The following is a 24,578-nucleotide window of genomic DNA, read 5'->3' on the forward strand; positions in this document are numbered from 1 at the left end:
GTTTTATTGAATAAAAATCAGTAATCTAACCACCGTTTGACCAGAAAGTCTCGAATCGCTGCTGCAGCACCGATACATGCGATAAAAGAGTAAATCTCCAGTAATAGGATTACACTCTGTCAAGCAGCAGATTTCGACTAGATATTGCACTGGTCGGAACACTCAATATTTGACAACTCGAATTAACGTTTCTACAATTTCATCCGGGTATCGATTCGTCGGAACGACATTATCCGCGGTTATCGATGTTTGCTACAATACGCGGAGACGCTGTGGAAAATTCACGAATATTTGTTATATTAAGTCGTCTCACAAGTTCGTATCTTAGACACACCAGTGTTCGAAATATCCGATAACTCAATAGTAAAATTATTATTTTATAATATTCCAAATTAACGTTATTTACAATTTTGCACGTATTAAGATTCTTGTAAAATATATTGCAACAATATTGTAAGCTTAAAGTGCCGGTCACCGGTGACCACCGTGGCAATCAACGTGTTAATCGTGTTATCATTCACCTTCCTATTCTTTGAAATTCTATCCGTCATGCTACATCGCAGGGTCAGTTGCCCTAATATGGATTACTTTCTTTTCTAAAATCCTCCAATCCGTTCAGAACTTATGATATTTTAAACATTTGCATAAAATTTCGAGGAAGCATTTCTAGCCAGAAATTATATTTTCGGTCAAGAATTTTTTTCTCGAAAATGCGTAGGATATCGAAGATATGACTATGAATAAAAAATGATTGTAATAGATCCCTGGAACTAAAAATAATTTTTTTAGAATGATTTGAAATTTTTTTTTTCGAAGTAGAATATTCCTGGTCAGACATTACACTTTCAGTAATGAATTTTTTTCTCGAAACTGGGTAGGATTTCGGGGATCTGTCTATTAACCAAAAATTATTGTAATTGCCTCTCGCAACTGAAAATAATTTTTCTAGAACGATTTGAAATTTTCTTTCCGTCGAAAAATTTCACACCTTCTCGAATTTTTTTCTCGAAAGTGAATAGGATTTCGGAGGTATGTGTATTCACCAAGAATGATTGCAATTGACCTCCGCAACCGAAAATAATTTTTCGAGAACGATTTGAAGTTTTTGAATTTAACTGTTAATAACTTTTTAACGAAGCCGCCATCAACAAATTGGTATTCTTGATTTTCGTTTTATTTTGGCCTCCAAAATGCTCCATTAAAATTTTTCTTAATATTGCGTATTGAGCCCGTTCAGATATTTTATATTAGGCACATCATTGTTCCTTGAATTTTTAGAAATATTAAATTTACGAGATAGAAATTCATAATTGCGATAGTTGTCGCGAAAATTTGACCATGTTTGAAGAAATAATCGAGCTAGCGCAAAGCTGATGCATTTGCCTTATTATCGTGGTGTTCCAAAGTGGTGTTCCAAAGTAGGAACGTATTCCATATTAGAGCAACTGACCCTACAATTTACGACCTCTTTATATCTTGGTTTCTATAATAGATCGTTGCGTAGAAAATGTTCCACTGTCTGGAACTCCACCTAAAAAGTGTCCCACCGAGAGTTCACGTTTCCTACTGCCGTTTAGTTCTATATTCAGCTTCCGGTCTGGGTTGCTCGTTGGGCTCGTAGCTCGTGCGCTCGTATCGGTAGGAAGGTTAGAAACGATAGATCTGCCAACCCTCCATTCCCCGAGATTCGCTCTCTTACGTGGTCTTTTCTTCGCCATAAATCTCGTGGTTCACTTTCAGCTTGGATTGCCTCGAACGGAGAACGTCTAATTAGCTTTCTATCCAATTACCAGCATCGACAGCGAACGAAACGCGAACGATCGAGGGAAACAACGAAATTAGCGTGTCACCAGAATGGGCGACGATCCTGTCAAAGGCTAGACTACCAGTCTGAGGGACATTTTGCCTTTATTACAAAGTAAAGAACCCTTTTCTTACTTCGATGTTCCATGCAATGTATTCGAAACAACTGAAGATTTCATGACAACCTGGCAAAAATTCTTTCATTTTAATGGTACAATAATGATGTAGTGGTATGAGCCTGAGTATTGCTAAATTCGTGTTACAAGGTCCTCTCGAAGCTTTTGTATTATCAATACTGTATTCTGTTTTAGCTGTATAAGTTTGTAAATAAGGGCATTGCTCGTTAAAATGTATTATTCAACAATAATAATAATGACACTATATTTTTGTATTATTTTAGTACCTTATATACAGCTAAGAGAGAATACAAAATAATACATTCAATAATAAATTTTAACAAATTTATACAGCTAAAACAGAATACAAAAATATAGAATCAGAGTTTCGCGAAGAGCTTATAACACGACATTTAGCAATATATTCAGGCTCACAGCATTTTCATTGCACCAAACATTAAATCCATCGTCGAGACGAGAAATAGCGTAAAATATTTTGAGATCGTCAGCGAACAGTAAGAATTTGCAATGTTGAAAAACTGTATGTAAATCGTTTTATAAAATATAGATGATACGATATGATAAATAAGAATTTCTATCTTTTTGGCGTCGAGACTTTGCTTCTATCGTTTCGAAACTTCGTGAATGGTTCATCAACGTTGTGTAGTTTCAGTAATCACGCGCAACGAAACAAGAGGAGCGTTTCATCGATAAGTAATGCTGCGGATATCCGGGTAGGGACAGAGTACCGTCAGCATATTCGAATTTCAGGACGTAGCTGGGTATATCATCCACGGGAACGGGCACGTAAAACAAAATGAAAAATCGAATCTCGATTAAACCGTTCTCCGCGGGCCGGGCGTCGTAAGGGCGGTACCGCCCTTGCCGCGTCGCTTCACTCATCGTTCACATTTCCTCCCCGAATCCTTCTTATTCGCGGCATTATCATAATGCCATTGGCCGCTACGTGACAGGAAAGACGTATTATCGTGGCTCGCTCCAGTTTTCCGATCCTCTTTGCGAGCTTATCGTGCTTGCTTTAAAATGAATGCGAATTAGCGTTCTCCTTGTCTCCTCTGTGTTCCATCCGGACGATGATGGAGACTCCGCCCGGAAGAGGGACGACCCTCTACGTTATGTTTACGGGAAACGAAATAAAGAACGAACGGGTACTACGCTTTCCCGGCGAAAAATAAATGAGTTTTCATCCGGTTATTTTTTATTCAAACTACCGAGCTCCATTTTCGTCGATAAGCCTTATCCATCTAAATTATGCCTAGGTACACGGTTGTATCAGTCGATATCTTAAGAACAAAAGTTACTTCTTTCTTTTACGTGGAACAAGATTCTGGAATAGAAAGTGATTCCTCGTAATAGAAATGAAACATACAGGGTGTTCGGCCACCCCTGGAAAAATTTTAATAGAGGATTTCAGAGACCAAAATAAGACCAAAATCAAGAATACCAATTTATTGATGGAGGCTTTGTTAAAAAGTTATTAACGTTTAAAGTTCCGCCCGTACTGAATTTTTTTCTCGAAAATGCGTAGGATTTTGGGGGTATGTCTACTCACCAACAATGATTGTAATTGACCCCCGCAACCGAAAATAATTTTTCCAGAATGATTTGAAACTTTTCAATTTCGTCGAAAAATTTAGGCATCCACCCCCTGTCGATTTTTCATAAATTTATTTGACACTGTATGGAAATGTTGTCTAATACTTTTTTATAGGTACCCATGAATTCTACTTCCATACTAAATTTCAATGCGATGTGTTCACTATTGTAGGAGTTATGGTCGTTTGAAAATTGGACAATTTTTATGGGGTTTTTCTCACATTATGGGGTTAAGGAACGACTTTTCGACTATTTTTAGAATTTCCACATATTCTTCAGCAAAATACGCGTCGTTTGCATTTCGATCCATTAAAATCCTCCAATTCGTTCAGAAGTTATGATGTTTTAAACATACGCATGAAATTTCAGTGAAACATATCAATGTATGATCAGACATTACATTTTCGGTAAGGATTTTTTTTCTCGGAAGTGCGTAGGATTTCGAAGGTGTGTGTAATGACTAAAAATGATTGCAATCGACCCCTGCAACCGAAAATAATTTTTTTAGAATGATTTGTAAAAATTTTTTCATCTCAAATTTTTCTCTAGAAAGTGGGCAGGATTTTGGGGGTATGTCTATCCACCAAAAATGATTGTAATTGACCCCCGCAACCGAAAATAATTTTTCCAGAACGATTTGAAATTTTTGAATTTAATTGTTAATAACTTTTTAACGAAGCCTTCATCAACAAATTGGTATTCTTGATTTTCGTCTTATTTTGGCCTCTAGAATCACCCATTCAAAATTTTCCCAAAGCTGGCCAAACACCCTATATAATACAGGGGGACATAAACGGATTTTTCACCAACTACGAACAATTACAGCTGTTATTAAAACAACACAATCCAACTATCCTCTACATACAGGAAACAAATTTTAAAAAACACCACCACACAGAGCTTAGAAGTTTCACTATATTGAATAGGACCAGGGACTACGTAGACCACGCAAGTGGGGAAGTACTCATCGCGGTGTACGAAGAATTTAATAGCACCGAAATCCCACTTGGCACAAACCTGGAAGCAATTACTGTATCTCTTCCAAAATAAGCAAATAAAGTTGAAGAGTAGATATCGTTAAAAGTCATATCGTAAACAAGATATTTATCGATGCTAAAAACGCTTGGAAACACTGATCCACTGAATAGAATTAATAACATCGTATCCAGATGGACCACACGAGAATTACCTAAGAGCACCACCTGAACAAGACGCCTCCATTTTATTGTGACAAGTGCCAACACCCTCGAACACATATTGCTCTCTTGTACAGAATACGAAACCTCACGAATCCAGGCAAAACGTCCAAATTCACTAAAAGAAGCTTTAATAATAAAATTCATCCATAGCAACAGATCACTTTACTTTATTTAACCCCCTGACGTACGATTTAATTTCAAATAATTTGTCAAACGTATACTATTTAATTTTGTGTAAATTTGTTCGTACAAGGAATGGCCACGAAAAAGAATAGATTTGTTTCATGAATACTTCGTAAATGTAAGAATGTGTTCATTTTAACGCATTGTTGACCGGTAACGAGTCAACTCGTCATTTCATGCCCAAACGTTGTTGAGCGATGACGAGTTAACTGGTCACTGCACTTGCATTATCTACTTCAATTTATAGTTATAGTTTCTGTGTAAAATTGTCGGTCAACAATGTGTTAATACATAAGACTTGACGACGAGTGAGTAGCCTTATGACTGTGAAACTTGACATCAAGAACTTATAACGAGCCAAACTCGTCATTGTACGATAAGGGGTTAATTATGGACAAATAATAATCTACGTCGCTAACGACCTCGTCGTCGACGCGACGTTAAGCTTTCAATTAAAAAAAAAAAATATTCCAGAATAAAAATCTTTCAAACAAACCAAACAAGTAGCTTCTTCGATTGTTAAAAACGAAGTAATTCGGGTGACCCTGTTTCGAACGTTCCGCTCTCACCCCGCGAAGAGGGACGCACGATTGCCGGGAGCCTCGTGTAATATTAAAAAGATCTCGAGTAACCTTTAAGCGACGTTTCCCGGGGATCGAGCTCGAATCCCGAAATTATTAAAAGTGGATCGTCGCGAAGCATGACTTCATTAACCCACTGAAGCCGCATGAATGATGCGGTGTGACCCAGTACCACGCAGCCGGGAGCATCGAACCAGCATCCGTTGGAGGTTCGGGTACGTTTCGACAGAAATAACTTCTCCTATTACGCCGTGGATTCCGTTCGAACATGTACGTTATACACGTTACATTAACCTAAGAGGTCTGAGGGGTGGCTTACATCGATACTTGCAAGAATTTTCAAAGAGTTTCCTCTCGGTAACGTCTAAACGTGTTGAATTCCTGTCGGCGCGGCGCGGCGGCTACCAGCAGGAACGAGAACGGAAGCGGATAGTTGGCAGGATGCCAGACGACATCCCCCCTCCCCCCTTCCCTCCCAAACTTCTTTCTCGCTCAGCCATTCCCGCGCGTAGCGTCGAGAGCGAGCTTGGCCCACCAACACCGGCGCAATGTTTCGTGGTAACAGTGCATGGTTTCTCCCTATCCAACAGAGCCAAGTAATAATCCTAACTCGTGGGTTAGCCGGGCTTAATTAGAACAGGGGTTGGTGGCTTGCTGGTTATAGTCGCGTCTCCACTATTCGATACCGGCCGGCCACCTCGCTTCATTTTGCACCCTTCCAGTCTGGATCCACGAAGAACCGACCAGGTTGATAACGAACGACCAACCGAGAATGCAAACTGGAATCCCGACGTCGACGTTATTACGCGAGTTATTGTCGACGTGCGTTGATGACGGGCATCGTTAAATATACCAAATTGTAAACAATGTCCCTGCTGGAGCTTCTTTACCACCGTTTCAGCTATTCCCAACATAATTAGGTTATTTATCTGTGGCTGGACCCGAGCTACGTCGTGTTATTTTATTATCAGACTGTCGATATTTGAGTAAATGATAGGGTTGGTTGCCCTGATATGGAACACGTTCCTAATTTGGAACACCAAAATATTAAAGGGAGAGTCTAATGTGAATGATACAAAATTGAACCATTTTTCTTAATTTTTTTTAAGAAAATGTTACATCTGACGTTATCATTCTTTTTTGCAATTTACTTAGCTATCCTTTGGGAATGTAAGATAATTTTTTTATTAATTTTTATTAACTTTTAATGTTGTTATCACGTCCGCAGTAAACACGTGTTTAAACACTGGCGTAGGTGATTGCAGCTCTCAAGGTTGACTATATCAAAAAAATCAAAAAGATTTTTATTCGGTAGGTTTACAGTTATTGCTCGTATCAAGATAATTAATTTATGTTGCAGATTGACAAAATGGTGAAAGCTTAAAGTAAAAATTGCAAAATTTCGTCGTTTCTTTTGCAACTTTTTAATAAACAAAGATATGATAAACTCATTATAACAATTTGATTTTGGTACGAGCGAGAACTGTTAGTACGTGGAACAACGTGTAAGAATTTCAAAGCAATCGAACGTATAGTTTTTGAGATTTTATCTACGCCAGTTAAGAAAGAAACGTTTCGAGAGAAACGCATTTAAAGTCCGCAAGATCATATTCATTAATCTCAGCTCCATATAGAATTCCTTCCAGAATATTCTCACCTAGACGACAAAAACGCTCAAATTTCAACTTTTAATAACAGCAGATGTCTCTTGACCCTGTCGTAAACCTTTCGAAGCAGTAATGTTTGGGCTATACATGGTAATTACCACGAGGGCTATACAAAAAATGTTCTACGATCCACAATACTTGACATTTATCTCTCAAAATTTAACAGTACATTCTTAAATATATATACTTTCAAAAAATGAAGTGAAAAAAAATTGATAATTTTGAGGTCTCAAATGGGACCCCCCTTAAAGAATCATGATTTCGCAATTGACGATGAATGCAATCGATTACATATGTCCGAATTCCAAAGCAATATGCAATTCCATCGAGAAAAAATCTGCATTTTTCTGGTGCATTGTTTGCACTTGTGAAGAAAAGCAAAATCACAGAAAAATAGACAGTATTATACCATTCAACTTTTCTTTGTAGTTTTTTCCTATCTGTTAGATATAATCTGTTCCCATTGCGTGATTCACCCTATACAGGGTGTTCGGCCACCTCTAGCAAAAATTTTAATGAGCGATAGTAGAGGCCAAAATAAGACGAAAATCAAGAATACTAATTTGTTGATGGAAGCTTCGTTAAAAAGTTATTAACAATTAAATTCAAAAATTTCAAATCGTTCTGGAAAAATTATTTTCGGTTGCGGGGGCCAACTACAATCATTTTTGGTGAGTACACATACCTCCGAAATCCTATCTACTTTCGAGAAAAAAAATCGAGTAGGTGCTGAAATTTTTCGGCGAAAAAAAATTTTTCAAATCGTTCTAAAAAAATTATTTTCGGTTGCGGGGATCAATTACAATCATTTTTTATCATTACACATACCTCCGAAATCGTACGCACTTTCGAGAAAAAAATTCCTTACTGAAAACCCAATTAGGTGCCTAAATTTTTCAACGGAGAAAAAAAATTGCAAATCGTTGTGGAAAAATTATTTTCGGTTGCGGGGGTCAATTACAATCAGTTTTTGTCATTAGACATACCCACGAAATCCTGCTCACTTTCGAGAAAAAAAATAGAGAAGTGTGAAATTATTCGAGAAAATTAAAAAATTGCAAATCGTTGTGGAAAAATTATTTTCGGTTGTAGGGTTCAATTACAGTCATTTTTGGTGAATAGACATACCCCCGAAATCTTGCGCATTTTCGAGAAAAAAATTCAGTAAGGGCGGCACTTTAAACGTTAATAACTTTTTAACGAAGCTTCCATCAACAAATTGGTATTCTTGATTTTTGTCTTATTTTGGTCTCTACTATCGCTCATTAAAATTTTTGCTAGAGGTGGCCGAACACCCTGTATATTAGGTCGTTCGATATACCAAAATTGACGAGAATAAAATTTGCTATTTAATAGAAAACATACAAAATTTGCCAGTTAACTTTTAAAATTTTAAACACACTAACATCGACAATTGATAGAAAAAAATAGATATTATACCAAAGCTTGAAGTTTGGAAACCGAACCTTGTAAAAAATAAAATGCAATAATCTCCAGGCTTATCAGTGGGTAAACAATTTGAAAGTGTCAACGTTTTAGTGAAAAGCGTTGAAGTACGTTTTAATAAAAAATCGAACAAGTTTTGCAGCGACGATACAGTGGCGTAAAAAAGTGGAAGTTATTCATCGAACAGTACAAATCTCAACGAGCTGCAAAAATGAACAGGTGATTTACTTTTTAGCCACTACATTAGAATACATAATGATTTCAAAAAATAAAAACTATATAAAATTGAATGGATGGTAATGTGGCTTATAAAATTATGGAAAATTTTAATTTTCATAAAACTACAGAATGTCCTAAAAATCATCTTTAAAAAATGCAAAATTGTCGAAGATACGCTACTCTGAACACAAAAAAATGATTCTTGCAATAAACTAATTTAATTATGCAATAAAGATAGTTTAAATAATTGTTATTATGAAGGATGTTAGTTCATGCGACGCGTAATACCATTATGAACAAAATGTCGTTCGATTTTTTATTCTAGATCAAAGGAAAAAAATGCTAAACTGTGCATAAAGAATAACATTTATCATTTCATCCAAAGTCGATAAAACGTAACGAAAAAAAAATACTTGTATCTTGTAATGTTATAGAATATTGTATGTGAAAGGTGGCGAGAAGTTTTAAAAAACCCTTATGCTGTAAAAAAATAGCCAAATATCACTTCTCGTTGTACCATTTTACACAAGCCCTCTTAATTCTAAAAATATAAATTTGCGTAAAGATCCACAGTCCAGTCATAAAATTTGACGATATGTTTGAAGTATTATTTTAAATCCGACACTCGATGGCGCAATATTTCGAATTATACTTCGATAAACGTGTCAAATTTCAAAACTCGTCCGTTCGCTCTCTACTTTTACTGAAATCGGACCTTGCTTGGCTACGATGCAAAATAAAAAGCATACCAGTCAAAAGGATCCGAAGGAACGGAATAAAAGGAAAGCAGCAACATCCGTCGTGGGCGGAGGGAGGCAGGAAGGGGAGGGGGGTCGGATAAAAAAGATGCCAGCAGAGTGCAAAAGAAACCTTAGAGAAGCCAGGCTTTCCCCTCATTCAGGGAATGCAAAAAAAAGAAAGAAACAGTTCCTTTTTGCTGCCAAGTTGTCCCCAAACGATTCTCTTACAGTTGGCTGACAATAGCTCGAGACACGAGCGTAGCAGGGTCAAGCTCGATTGGCAAATCAATCGCCTTTTCGAGATCTCGACGAAACGCGCAGCTATCGGACAGCGCGTCCGATAACGCGGCCCGACACGTTCTCGAGACTGCTGTGTCGTCGCGACAGGGCAAAAATGACCACGACCAGACACAAAGGACGATCCTTTATATGTATATTCTGTGTGACGCGCGACGCCAGCGACAAAACTGACAAGGGGAGACAGCCGACACAAAGCGCGTTCTTTCGCCGCGAGGACACTGTCCGCTGGTAATAACTCCGCGCTCACAAATTTCAGACCCTCCCCCCTCCACCCTCCTGGTACGTCTGTTCCTCCAAGTGTTTTTATTGGGACTGGCCAACGGTACCGGGAATGAATTTCCAAGTAATCTGACGATCGTTTTGCGGTACAGGACTTCAAGGACTTAACGACGAGAACGGAAGGATGCTGGAAACATCAGGCTTCAACACAAATAGCCATGTTGTTCCAACATCTTCGTAATCCTCTGCTTCAGTGTTTCCCAACCTTTTTTGCGCTGTACCCCATCCAACCCTTTCTAAAATTCAACGTATACAAAAATTGAAATGCTCACTAAAGAGACTCGTATGATAGATTTTAGGAAGAAAGCATTAGAAAATTATTGAGCAAACACGGTAAGTAAATTTTCAAAACATATAATGGAGAATTGAGATTCAAGTAAAACATAATTTTGATGGAAGATTTTTCTATATTATTTTAATTATTAATAATTATTTATTATTTTTAGTGAGATCCTTGCGCTTGATGCTTGCTGCAAAGAGATTTTATGTGAGGTTCCAATTTAATTAATTTCAGTCTCAAGTCTGCCCCTTTTGTTATATCCAGCCGATTTCTTCTTTTTTCAGCAGCAAATCATTTATATTTTAATTATGAATGTTATTTAAATATGAAGATGGAAACGGTAATAACAGTTCTCTTGCACATTTGATTGCATTTGGGTATTTGATTTCGGTCTCCTTTTATATCAAATAAAGTTTTAATTGATCATTTTGCATTTCTGCAAGTTCTTCTTGACACTAAATATTTGAAATATCAGACAAACTCACTAACAGTGGCTGCATCATCCAAGTTGGAAAATTCCTTCGTCATTTTCTGAATTAATTTTTGGACACCTTTGCCTTCGTATATTTCTTTCTAACGCACGAAGACATACGTTTACCGATACCAGTTAAGAAACAACGTGATCGTTTGGTAATTTGAAAATAGTGCTGACTAAATGTGCTAACTCCATGTCAGTTTCAAACTTTAAGGGGCTTTTCTACCTTGTGGGATTTTAAAAATCGAATTTTTGTTTGCACTGTCTTTTAGTATGTAGTCTCGAAAATATAACTACCAAATATTAAATTGAAATTCGGAAAACTAACGAAGTTATAGCCTGCTGAAATGTACCGCGCGTAGGTATAACAACTGGACTTTTTCTCGAAACTACATTTTTCGGCACTGCGTATGCGATAACAGAAAAATCATTCAAGATATCAGCATGAAATTTATACAGTATCTTTAGAACTAGTCTCCCTATAGCATGAACTAGGATAATTGCGATATCTGCAATACTTTTTCATTAATTAACAAAAAGGCAGCCGAATATATGAAAATATTCAGTATTTTTTCGTAAAATAGCTGCCATTTTGCCATTTCTTGTTCTTTTGAAAAGATCCTAGTTCACGCTATAACCACACTCATCTATATTAAGAATATCGTTGCTTTTTGGTTTTCGGATAACTTGTTCGCAAGATATCACATACCTGTACACAGTCAAGCACCGTTCCTAAAAACTGTTGTTTGTTGATCAACAAAAACAGCGTAATCAATAGATATTATGCGTTGCAAAAATTCGTAAATATAGCTAAATATATAATAAATGTATCTACAAAACACGGAATTAATCGCTCTTTAATAGCCCGCAAAAAAAAATCACAAAGAAACACGTATTTTTCGTGCCTATAAGGTAGAATGGCCCCTTAAGTCTTGTTAGTAAGCAAAATGTCATGCTCAAGATTCTAGAAAATTTAATCAGTCGTGAACTAACGTTTCATGCAACACGGTTATTTTTATCGATAGATCGACTGTGGCTAATCTTGTGAAGGACTGTTCATCATTTGATAACTTTTGTTCTCTTCTTTTGGATTACTCCAAAGTTTTCCGTTCTGTGCTAATCACAAAAAAGGGTGATTGATAACTTTCGAGTTGCAGTTTAACAAAAATCATCAACATGTTTTACTATATAAATTTAATCATGATTCCAAAGTAGAATCTAGATCATGTTGCTGACAAAGCAGCACACAAATGGTACCTACGATTCCAACAGGGTAATTTTGTCATTAATGACCAGTTGCGTTCTGATCGACCGTTTTAGTAGGACGAGGAACGCGTGGAAACTCTGTTCTGTAACGATTCGCGGCACAATGGTCATTTAAAAACAATCAAAAAAAAAAAAAAGTGCAGAAACTTGGAATACATAACTATATTTATAGGAATAACAAACCTGTTTCGAGGTGTTCGTCCCGTGTTGCATTCAACGAACGTAATACATAACTGAACTGCACGAGGACCAATCATTCTATCCTTTGTTCCTGGAAAACAGAAAATTATAAAAATTACTTTAACCGAATATAAAAATCGCGAGTCTCTGTAGTATTGCTATCGTGTACGTGACTATTATCAATTTCAAAAATGTATATTGCATGTACCCTGTGCAATTTCACTGCGAATAATTGTTCTACCGAATTGGAAATGTTCCAGAAATGAAATGGAAACGCGTATAAAACATAAAAGACTCGATTGTTCCGTGTTCAATTTTAAAACATTGTTACGTTACACATTTTCAAACTAGTATTAATGTTTAATATTTCAAACTGTAATTATGTTTTCGATAATAAAAACTCCGTGCATTGATTTATCGTTTAAACAATTTACGTTCTGGGACAAATCATTAGTCTCTTTTAGATTGCTCAGAATACTTTTCAACTACTCCAGTAACGCAATATTAAAATTTTGTTACCTTATAAATTGTTAACACGCAGTAAAGACTATTAATGTTTAATTTTTCAAATTTTAATTATGTTTCAGAACTCCTTTCGCGCATTTATTGCTTAAACAATCTACAAATTTACGTTCTAGGACAAATCGTTGTACTAGCCTCTTCTAGGCTGCTCAAAATAGTTTTCAACTACTCCAGTAACGCAATATTGAAAGTTTGTTTAACTTGTACTGTATAAACACACGGTACAAACATCCCTGTAACAAACACAGTGAACTTGATTTACGTCTTCCTTCGGCAAGCAATGTTACAAAATCTAGATTTAACCAGTTTCGTTAACAAACGCTAATGAAGACACAGCGAACGATTAAACGTTTTGAAAGCATCGAGTTCGCTGGAAAAACAGTACACTGGATAGAATCCCGAAACGACTGGCTAACGCGTAACGGAAACGGAAGCGTGGAATTGGAAGGGAAAGACACAAAGCCTCGCCATTTTTAAGGGGACTAAACGGACGCTACTTCACGAGTACGACTGATCCGCTTTGCGACTTTACGATTTCTCCGATCGCGGGCCGACTCGTCTCGCCCAAAGAATATCGTCGCAATAAAATCGACTAACAGTTTCGGCATTCTATTTTCAAATCGATTACCGAATTACTTTGCGCGCATCTGTCGCAAGAGTTCGCTGGCACGATAATGAAATTTCCTTTGATTCCGTCAACCGTTCTATTTTATTATGCAAATTGGAACCTCTTGGAGCTACGGGAAGTTTATTCTCTTAGTTGTCTAGCTTCGTTACATACAGTTATTAAAGTTTAATAATGTCTTTATTACTACATGGAGATACAAGGTATCATTTGCATTTTCTATCTTGTTTGAACAGCGTGTATTCCAGAAATATTAAAGTTCGTTTCAAAGTCCCGCGGGGACCTCGTCTTACTACTTTCTAATTTATTTATAAATGATGTTTCTCACGTCTTGACGAATTTCGAACGTCGACAGCCTCGAGAAATGCCTTTATCCCCGTATTCGTGATCGCCTTAATTCATTTTCCACTTTTCCTAACTTCGTTACGGTATTGCACAAACATTTTCGATCTTGCTGCGCAACGTGCACAGAAAATTGCAAAACATTCGACTTGGTCACCCGCACGTTCAAAGAAAATATCAAACGACAAATATCATTTTGCCTACAAACACTCATATGTCCACGATTGCTATTCTCTCGTTTAATATTATACTTTCGCATTATACAGAGTGTTTGGCCACCCCTGAGAAAAATTTTAATGAGAGATTCTAGAGAAAATTAAGAATACCAATTTATATTACACACATACACGAATTTTTTTTTCGAAAGTGAGTGGGATTTTGTGGGTATGTGTAATGACCAAAAATGATTGCAATTGACCTCCACAAATAAAAATAATTTTTTTAAAACGATTTGAAACTTTTTACTTTCGCTGAAAAATGTCAAACATGGTTGAATTTTTTTCTCCAAAATGCGCAGGATTTCGAAGGTATGTCTATTCACCAAAAATGATTGTAATTAACCCCTGCAACTGAAAATAATTTTTCCAGGACAATTTGAAATCGTTTAATTTTGTCGAAATATTTCTCGACGTATTCGAATTTTTTTCTCGAAACTACGTAGGATTTCGAGGGTATGTGTATTCACCAAACATGATTTTAATTAACCCCTGCAACTGAAAATAATTTTTTTAGAACGATTTGAAATATTTGTTTTTCGCGGAAAAATTTCACTGTTCGATTTTCCTTAAAAATTCGTTTTTCATTTTTAATAATTTTGTGTGACGCCCTACAGAAAAGTTGTCTACTCCCTTTTTGTAGGTGCTCACGAGATCTACTTCAGAAAAAAGTTTCATTGAAATATATTTACTATTATAGGAGTTATGGCTGTTTGAACATTGGACCATTTTTATGGGGTTTTCATCACTTTACGGGTTCAAGGAACAACTTTTCGAATATTTTTGGAATTTCTACATATTCTACACCAAAATACGCGTCGTTTGCCTTTTGAAACATTAAAATCCTTCGATCCGTTCAGGAGTTACGATGTTTTTAAGATACGCATGAAATTTCAGTGAAACATGTCAATGGTATGGTCAGACATGAAATTGTCGGTAATGAATTTTTTTCTCGAAACTGCGTAGGATTTCGGGAGTATGTCTATTCACTAACAATGATTGTAATTGACCCTTGTAATGAAAAATAATTTTTTTAGAACGATTTGAAATTTTTTAATTTCGCCGAAAAATTTCACATCTTCTCGAATTTTTTCTAGAAAGTGGGTAGGATTTTAGTGGTATGTATATTCACCAAAAATGATCATACTTGACCCCCGCCACCGAAAATAATTTTTCCAAAGCGATTTGAAATTTTTTAATTTCGCCGAAAAGTAGAACTTTATGCGTTAATAACTTTTTAACGAAACCTCAATCAACAAAGTGCTATTCTTGATTTTCATCTTATTTTGGCCTCTAGAATCTCCCATTAAAATTTTTTCCAAAAGTGGCCGAATATATAGGTAGAATACTTCGTTCGATCTTTTCCGAAGACTTCTGTTTTCACGTTATTTTGAAAATTCCTGTTACATTTTCATTACGTCTAATATTAGGGGATTTGTAATACTTTTAAATAATCGAACTGCCCTATACCTCGTCTGTGACAATAGCTAATGAAATATCAAATCTTTCAAAACATTTGGCTACATTTAATTTTCCATGAAAAATTACCATTTCCAACCGAATGATATTAAGCTGTGCCACGATGTTCAGGACACCTTGGATTAGTAAAGCAGGTCAGAACAAATGCAGGTGAGTTCCATCCCGGCCAAGATGGAAATCGTGTGACTTTCTGCTGTAAATTCCACTAATTCCTACACGCTCGTACACATCATGCATGGCTTGTGTTTAGGGGATGTTTCTCAGAACACTTTCTGACCAACTTCCACGGTTCCCGCGGTCGGAGTTATATTTTTAATTGCGCGACAGGCCAGCGCATAAAAGCTTTACGCTCTACCGCTGGTGTGTTTGCAACTTAGGAATTCCGTTTTCAACGCGCGAAACGCATATGTACATCGTGCCGTTTCACGAAAACTAGACGCGACTCTAAGTTAACAGCACGCCGGGGCTTGAAAAGTTTATACGTTTTGCGAGGAACCTTTGACGGGGCGGATGTTGTTCGCATTCCGTTCAAAGACCATCGTTTTCGTCTAGCAAAGTACAATACGAACTCCATGAATGCGTTATCTTTCGTTACAAAATTCTCTGCGACCAACGACATCTTAATTCCGACGAATAAACCTCTGCAAGTATTCACGGTCTCGGATTTAGCATAGAGCGATAGGAACTGAAACCAAATCCGAGTAAAATAAATTGGTTACTCAAAATCACTGGGGGCTAATTATCGTGCTACCTCCAGCTACGTGTCGCTCGACCCTCCAGCAGGGATTCCAACCGCCGCATAACCCTAACCGTAACCCGGTTAACCAAGGCTGGTTACAATAACCCATAGTGACCCACAAGAGAACGGGTTAACTCGAAAGACAAAAGTAACTATACGCGTGGACGAGGTCGTTAAAAATTGTGCAATTCTTTGCGCTCACGATTCGCGAAGCAATACTACAATTTTATTGTTAATTAAATATAGCGGTATTTACCGAGAAGAGTAAGTTTTGATATTCTGAAACTGACGAGGATAAAATTTGTAATTTAATAGGAAACAAACGGTCTGAAATTTTAAACATACCAACATCAACAATTCAAGCTCGAATTTTGGAATCCACACTGGCTCACACGGCGAAATTTTCTCGATTGCGTGAATATTTTTGTTATCATATAATAAAACCGAATCTTGTGAGAAACAAGGCTTATTAACGGGTAAAAAATTTGAAAATATCAACGTTTCAATAAACTATATTTGAACTAGATTTTAATAAAAAGAAGTGACGACAATACAATGGCTTTGCCGATCGAAAAGAGGATTAGTAGTAAAAAAACGGAACGACCTAATATTTCATTTTGTAGAAACAAATTCAGTGAACGTGTCAAATATATCCGAAGACGTTATTTCAGTTTTTACGTTGTACACAAAAAGTTATATAAAATTTATAAAAAAAATAGAAGAAAGGAAGCGACGTTTCACGATGGCAGAAATTGGCAAGAGAGATGAACCAGGTACAGGTACTAATTGCTTTAACGAGTACTGGGCGCGGCTCGTTCTATAAAATTTCTCAGAAGCTGGCCGGAAGAAATGACTTCGCGACGCGCGGGATAGCGGAAGAGGAGCGCGCAAAGGGAATTCGGGGCTACGAATGTGGAGCGCGGAAACAGAAAAGACGAGATCGTGAAAAGAAAGGGGGACGCGAACGTTGAAGACGGACGGATGTAACGCTGAGAAGGAGACGGAGAAATTATTGAAGAAGAGAAAATGTAGTTTATGCTCGGAGATGGTAGGAAAAAGATTGGCGCGGAAACGCAGAGGGCTAAACAGCAGACGGGCGAAAAAAAAAAACGAAACGAGGCATTAAAAATACAGCAACCGAAGGGGCGGGGGAGGGGCAGCAACGAAGAATAACGAAAAGAAACAAAGAGCACGCGGAAAGAGGGGAGTAAAAAATTCACGCCGCGACTGTGGAACACGGGCAGCAAAAACGCGGCGCAGCGTCGAAGAAGAAGGGAAGAAAAATACGAGAAGAAAATGGCAAAAAGATGAAGAGAAGGGGGTAGGAGAAGAAGAACGAGGGTGGAAAAGTAAGCACTTTCGCGCTTACACAAGAGAGCAGCTCGCGGGTCGGTCGAAAAAAGAAGTTGAACAGCGATGGAGGATAAAGAGGAGCCGGAACTCGAGTCCACGCGAAATAAACACAGACGCTATAATGGAAGGGTATACCTATTACGTCACTCTCTTCGTTCCAGTGCTAATAATGATGTACTCTATGTGCAGATGACCGCGTCGCGGACTTCAAACTAGAGGATCCGAGCCAAACCGCTCTCGCGCGACCCACCAACATGGTCTCCGATTGAAAATTTTCAGGACACGCTGAATTTTCTGGCGAGAAAATTTGTATTACTTGTGTTATTAACGGAATTAAGGTTCTTAGGGTATCGACTCGAGCCCATAGATCCAGTTTCAAAGTATACAATAATAGTTAGACTGAGGATGTTTATGCATTTTGTGGGACATTTTGATTCTTCGGAATCTCTGCCAAGAAGATATTGATAGACACACGAAATAACTCCTGAACCAGCAATGACAACCCATAGATCCAGTTTGAAAGTATACAATAATAGTTAGACTGAGGATGTTTATGCATTTTGTGGGACATTTTGATTCTTCGGAATCTCTGCCAAGAAGATATTGATAGACACACGAAATAACTCCTGAACCAGCAATGACAACCCATAGATCCAGTTTGAAAGTATACAATAATAGTTAGACTGAGGATGTTTATGCATTTATGGAACATTTTGATTCTTCGGAATCTCTGCCAAGAAGATATTGATAGACACACGAAATAACTCCTGAACCAGCAATGACAACCCATAGATCCAGTTTGAAAGTATACAATAATAGTTAGACTGAGGATGTTTATGCATTTATGGAACATTTTGATTCTTCGGAATCTCTGCCAAGAAGATATTGATAGACACACGAAATAACTCCTGAACCAGCAATGACAACCCATAGATCCAGTTTGAAAGTATACAATAATAGTTAGACTGAAGATGTTTATGCATTTTGTGGGACATTTTGATTCTTCGGAATCTCTGCCAAGAAGATATTGATAGACACACGAAATAACTCCTGAACCAGCAATGACAACCCATAGATCCAGTTTGAAAGTATACAATAATAGTTAGACTGAGGATGTTTATGCATTTATGGAACATTTTGATTCTTCGGAATCTCTGCCAAGAAGATATTGATAGACACACGAAATAACTCCTGAACCAGCAATGACAACCCATAGATCCAGTTTGAAAGTATACAATAATAGTTAGACTGAGGATGTTTATGCATTTATGGAACATTTTGATTCTTCGGAATCTCTGCCAACAAGATATTGATAGACACACGAAATAACTCCTGAACCAGCAATGACAACCCATAGATCCAGTTTGAAAGTATACAATAATACTTAGACTGAGGATGTTTATGCATTTATGGAACATTTTGATTCTTCGGAATCTCTGCCAAGAAGATATTGATAGACACACGAAATAACTCCTGAACCAGCAATGACAACCCATAGATCCAGTTTGAAAGTATACAATAATAGTTAGACTGAGGATGTTTATGCATTTTGTGGGACATTTTGATTCTTCGGAATCTCTGCCAAGAAGATATTGATAGACACACGAAATAACTCCTGAACCAGCAATGGCAACAAAAATGGAACACAACGACTATACTAATAAAACCGACAGTGGAAAAATGGGAGACTTAAGTCACACTAAACAGAAAAGACTCAGGATAGGACACCATATATTCGAGAGTAAAGAACCACCAAAGTGCCCGATATGTAAAACAACAATTTCAATTAAACACATAATAGAATGCTATACATTACGTAACAGTGTGATGGATAGATTGCAAATGAAATGGTCACTACAGCAAGCACTAAATAACAATATAAACAGCATAAGAAAACTGCTGACATTTTGCGAAATAACGAATATACCAGAGAAAATACAATGACCGGAAACAGGAAGAAAAATAAAATTAGGGTTACATAAAATATGAAAAACGACAGCCACAGATCTAGCAGTCGGAGCTGTTACAAAATCACTACAGAATGCACTTAATATGCGAAAATATAAGAAATACTTCGAGTAAGATACAAATTATTATAGTTAGGGGTTGAAAAAACCCTCTTAAAGCTGCCAGTTCATTAATTCTGTTAATAAAAATATGAATTTACGTAAAGATCCGCAGTCTGATAATAGCAATTACTCAATTGATAAACGAAATTTAGATGCTGGGCTCACAGTCTTAGCTGGTAGATCACCTTATAATAGACTCTCAAAATATTAAAATATATAGTAAAATAATACATTATTCACAAAAATAGCGGCTAAGTTTAGTTAAATTTGAGCTCGAAACTTAGGTTCCCAAGTTTCAACTAGGCTCCTAGTTGATCTAACACCGAGTTACTCTACAATGTGTCCAGTAAGGACATCCGACAAATTATTTTAGCGTTTTTTAATTAGCAACACGTAGCACACATCTATGTATTGGTCACGGTGTTTGCTGTTGAGAAAAAAGATTATTCAATCTTGTTTCATATCTGCTACTATGCATTCATCTGATGTTTTGATCGTTTAAAAAGTAGTGCTGACAGATTTATTAAAAACCTTTGACGCTTCTCGATAAGTTCTGACTTCCGCTTCTAATTCTGTGGCAATCCTCCTTCCTTTGTTCGCCAAATTCTTGTTGCTGTTCATTTTTGCTACAAAGGTATCGATAACTTTGAAAACGTAATTTAAATTTCACAAGACAGTGTGTTCACTTTTTGCTCGTTAAATGCTGCATGACGCAGAAACGGGATATTCAAGACCGGTCAACCGTACCATTCGCGATATACTATTTGTAGATTCTCCATTTCATTGTTGAGAATGTTGTATCTGGTGCTTGTTACGTGCAATATCTAGTTTCAATCAATTGATTTTCGCCACTGCTACCACAGACTTCTATCGATTTCGACACGAATACAGCGTCTACATACTAACGATCTCGTTTCTCGTAATGGACGGGATACGCGCGTTTCATTCGCGCTCATTATCATCCAAAACGACCAACGTAATATCCCGAGTAATCGTTAACGAGGTCAGACTGTGTTAATTGTAGGATCTAAGTATCGAGGAAATGATTCGGAAGTACCTTCTCGATCGTTTCTCTATTTGAAACGACTCTGCTCTGTACGCGAGATTAGACAATTTCGTATTCCGCGTAAAAACAAAACAAAAAATAGATTCTTGCAATTTAAAGCGTTGCCAGATGTCTATCTTTTAATATTTTTTAAATAACATACGTTTTTATTTTCCCATTTTTTTCAAGGATCTTTACCAAGGTTACCGTAGCTTCCGAACTATAGAATATTTTTGCACGGGAAATATCGTTTATATTTTAATTTAGTTATAAACGTATTAGTCCAAACTCGATACAAAAATATTTGACAGCGTTCCCGACAAAAATTCCCAAGAACAGCCAAAGAATTAAACATGGCCGTAGACGTTACGAAGCGACGAGGAACGAACAACGTCCCGTGACAAACGAGTCTCTCGGTAAAGAAAGAAAAGAGGGTGGAGGGGTTAGGTCGAACAGAGTGACTATTTACGCCATTAAACCAGTAACGGAACGTCGCCTTTGTGTTATTCAGTCGGGTACCGAGCCGCGTTCAGCTTAAATGGCCTCTTCCGCTCTTTTTTCATCCCCCACGCAGGTGGACTTTTTAAAAGCCGCGGGAGTGTAAACGCGAGCCCCGACCTGCACGTGCAACACGCGTTGGGAACACAGATTCCGCGCTTCCAATAAATTCTGTATCCAACGATAGAAATAAAGCGATAAATAACGCGATCCAAGCATACTCTTCTTGCCAAACAAAGTAAGAATTATTCAAAATCGACAATTTACTTCATTCTGTAGTTTCTTGTTACTCTTATAGTTTACAAAATAAAGTTGTTTTTAATACGAGGATAATGAAACGTATTAAAAATGTTGAGATTAATATCTTCGGGAAAGCTAATGCTATAGCATTAATTTTCATTCTGATGCAAAATGACATGAATGCTATAACATTCAAATTTATAAGTAAAGAGATCTTTATGCAAATACATATTTTTTATTAATAGAATTTATGAACTGGGAACTTTGTAGATGGTTGTTTCAACCCCTAAATATAATAATACGTATCTTACATTTCGTACTTCTTATATTTTTTAAATTTTTATTATCATCCATTCGATTGTATATAGTTTCTATTTTTCGAAATTGTTATGCACTTTAATGTAATGGCTAGAAAATAAATCACCTGTCGATTTTTGCAGCTCGTTAAAATTTTTACTGTCCGCAAACGTTTATCCTCGTGTCGAACAAGGCATTTTTTACTTTAATAATAATCGTATACAGGGTGTCCCATAGAGTGTCCGCTTCAGAGACAAAGTGTAGGCAAGAAAATAATAATGAAATATCGTATAAACATTCTCCATGAAAATTGTTTGCAATAACTGCGGATGTTTATGTCAATAAAATATGTTATAATATAGAAGTGGCATATGTCAAATATGTATCCATAATATGCCAAAGTATACAGGAATATGCAAAATGTGTTCAGTAATTTTATTATTTAAACATAATAATAATCGATTATAATTTAAATTACAACATGTCACGAGTATTTTTTCAATATTGTCAAGGGTTAGTTGGTGACGTTTATCGCTTAAAATCAATTTATAAGCTGAGAACGAACGCTCAACGTTACAAGATGTAATTGCAGCATGTTTGAATTTGCTGAAGCAGCATGCTTTAATTGTTTCAGGTTCTTTAGCAATCTGACCTCATAAAATTCATTACCGTAAAACCCAGAATACTTTAGAATGACTGAATAATACTATTCGTAGCATCTATGAACTGTTACCATTAATGATTCACTATAGGTAAATACGAGATGTATAAATAGCTATGTTGTCATTTCTGCCACGACTATCGCACACAAACGTTGTATTAAAAGACTAAAATGGATGTTCGGAAGCCCATGAAAAATTATTATATAATTTTATCAAAAGAAATGCAATAAACATATATGACATATATTTTTAGGACCTCTAGCAATGAAACAATCTTCTATTTAGGTTACACTCTTTTGCCTATTACCTAGAAACGTATGCATTTTTTAATAGCATATATTCCTTCCTAAAAGAACGTAATCTATCATATAATGTAAACAATACTGTAAATCGCTGAATAATCTCCAACGGAGGTTGAAACTGCGTTAAAATAAAAAGAAAATCCTGTTTTCAATAGACTTCTAAACGCAAGACATTATACTCTCCTTCTCTTAGATATCGTACACGACGAACGTCTCGCATCCCCCGAGCATAATTTACCCCACGAGGGAAAAAGCCAAAAAAAAAAAAGAAGCTGGCTCCTGCTTTGTAGAGTCTCGGTGCGTGGACGGACACGAAACCGCGCCATTTTCGACAACTGGTTCCAGGATCGTCCCCGCCTTCCTGTGAGCGCGTGTTTCTCGCGTCGCGACGCGGGGGCGGCTGCTTTCGTGCACGGTACGCGCGCGTGTATCCTGTAAAAGCGGAGGAACGCAAACTGTACGCGGCCGGGACGAACCATCCACCGCTGGAGGCTTGATGAATTTCGTCCGGACAGCGTCGGATTTGCCCGGCCAGAAGAAGAACGGGAAACCGGGGTTGCTCGGGGTTGAAGGTAATTGGAGCAGCATGGGAGGGAGGTGGAAGGAAAAATGCGACTCGCCGGGACGATACCAGTAATATTCTGCGGAGGGACGAGATAACAGGCTGGTACGTGAGCTTGGGAGAAATATTCTTCTCGATGGTTGTGTCTACGTGTCTATATATGTGTGTGTGTATGCGCTTGCCTTTAAGTAAAACTCCTTTCTCCGATTTTCCGGCCAGAGAATAAAGGGTTCGTGTCTGTTCCCAAGGGGAAACGAACCTTACAGCTGATTTGCATTACCGCGAATGTTTGTGTGCAGAGAGGCAAACGTCGGACCGGGGATGATGGGCTCCGCGCAAGGATTTCTAATTTCGAGTATTGCGGGCAGGGCGTTTCAAAGGTCGAGAATACAGGAACTTCGTGATCGTCGATAGCAAAAACCGTGAATGCATATCGCATCGTTCGATTCCAATATTCCTAACCGACTAAACAACTGTCCGGTACCGGGTTCCAATCGAAACTTCATACTTTATAAACAGAGGATCGTATACAAAATCAACGAAGTCGCTCCTCCATCCGGCTCGGATTTGCTCCAAAATATTGTACGTTTCCAGATGTATGCTGAAACTGAAATTTATTCATCGTGCTTCTTCGATATTAGTAACATTAATCGTGGAACACAGTGTCATTCAAACGATCGCCTTTTCTTCACGAGCCCCACTCATTTTGCCCAATTTTCTATTACGCTATTACATAATTGGGGTTCTATTTCATTAATCGCGGCTATAATATTGTTTTTTTAGCTCCACGTTGATACGTGCCACGTGTTACATTACAAATTAATCCAGTATTATTGACTTTATCGAAAATTCGACGAATTGTTCTCTCTGTAGGTCGATTACTTGCACCAAACATTTCGCCAAGTGCACAAAACCATGCTCCAACAGAAATTGAACGTTTGTAATAATTTTCAACAATTTGTACACGTTGTTGCACAGTGTAGCGTTCCATGATGATTTGTTTATGTTTACCGATGATGTGTGTGAAATATAAGAAAGATCAATCAAACCATTTAGCAGTCCCGACTGTTGAAAGATGTGACACTCAATTTGGATAAACCTATATATTTGTTAATGTTATTGTCATTAGGAACACTAAAAAATAACAAGTACCCCATCAAACTATTCTATTCTATTCTATATTTTTTGGGTGCAGTACTAGTACTATTGGCTTTGTAATGACACCATTTATCATCTACTTTCTAAATCCTCTATTTCCTACTACCACCTGCCCCCTG

The 24,578-nt window shown here is 37.2% G+C and overlaps 1 protein-coding gene across 1 annotated transcript in view; it reads right to left on the bottom strand.

Annotated features, from left to right (window-relative positions):
* The window catches only part of LOC122397169, a 327,986-nt gene extending 315,554 nt beyond the window's left edge, over positions 1-12,432 (bottom strand). The window contains exon 1 of the mRNA XM_043396122.1: positions 12,355-12,432. The gene's annotated coding sequence lies outside the window, so the exon portion shown is untranslated. The remainder of the gene's footprint in view (positions 1-12,354) is intronic.
* Positions 12,433-24,578: the final 12,146 nt, after the last annotated feature.

Source organism: Colletes gigas, unplaced genomic scaffold (assembly GCF_013123115.1).
Source record: "Colletes gigas isolate AHSC1104 unplaced genomic scaffold, ASM1312311v1 Colletes_gigas_Sc00009, whole genome shotgun sequence".
Classification (NCBI taxonomy): domain Eukaryota; kingdom Metazoa; phylum Arthropoda; class Insecta; order Hymenoptera; family Colletidae; genus Colletes; species Colletes gigas.